Raw genomic sequence first — 1,010 nt, forward strand, 5'->3', positions numbered from 1 at the left:
AGTTTATCTCCGCGGGACCAAACCTTATTCTCGCTACGCTCCGAGGATTTGACGGATTTGCACCCAATTCTTCCATGACCGGGGATTTTCGTAGCAAGCCTGCATATCTGGAACATCTTTAGAAGGGTGTGAGCCGTATATTTTTCTGATATAAACTATATCATAGGCTACATGGATTGCTTTGCTGAAACAGTTTAGAAAATAATAACGTGATAATGATACTAACAGATAGATGGATAGATAGTTAGGTGTACTGATAGGCAGTTTTAATAATATATGAAGTCATGGAAAATGTGTAGTCAGCTATATAGATAAATATCTGTATGGATATGTGTGTATATATATATATATATATATATATATATATATATAAACACACATACTGAGACACAAACACACACTCACACACACACACACACACACACACACACACACACACACATATATATATATATATATATATATATATATATACATATATACACACACACACACACACACACACACACACACACACATATATATATATATATACATATATATATATATATATATATACAAGCACAAAAAACACACACATATTTATGTATGTATATATGTATATATACATACATATATATAAGGTGTGCCAATAAAGTCATGATACTGAAGCTGTTGGTGACGTCCCTCTAAAGTAGATTACTTTTTAAAAATTCTAGCCACTTTATAAATCCGATAAGGGGCATACTAATCGCGTTGTTTGTGTTGAGTACAGGATCAGAGATTTGGTACGCCATGACTTCCTGTCAGAAGGCGAACTGTGAACCAACACTTCTGCAAAAAAAATGTAACATCGTTTGATGGCACGAATTTTACGCACGAAGCCTTGCAATCGCGGCTATTAGCACACGCCAGTTTCTGACTGAGAGAGAGGCCACAGCACTAGGATATCTCCTGAACTCATGCGACTTCTGGCTATTCCCAAAGTTGAAGAGTGTTCTCAAATAAACAAATTTGGAGTGTATTAAGGG

The sequence above is a fragment of the Penaeus chinensis genome, chromosome 36 (genome assembly GCF_019202785.1).
Source record: "Penaeus chinensis breed Huanghai No. 1 chromosome 36, ASM1920278v2, whole genome shotgun sequence".
In the NCBI taxonomy this organism is placed as follows: domain Eukaryota; kingdom Metazoa; phylum Arthropoda; class Malacostraca; order Decapoda; family Penaeidae; genus Penaeus; species Penaeus chinensis.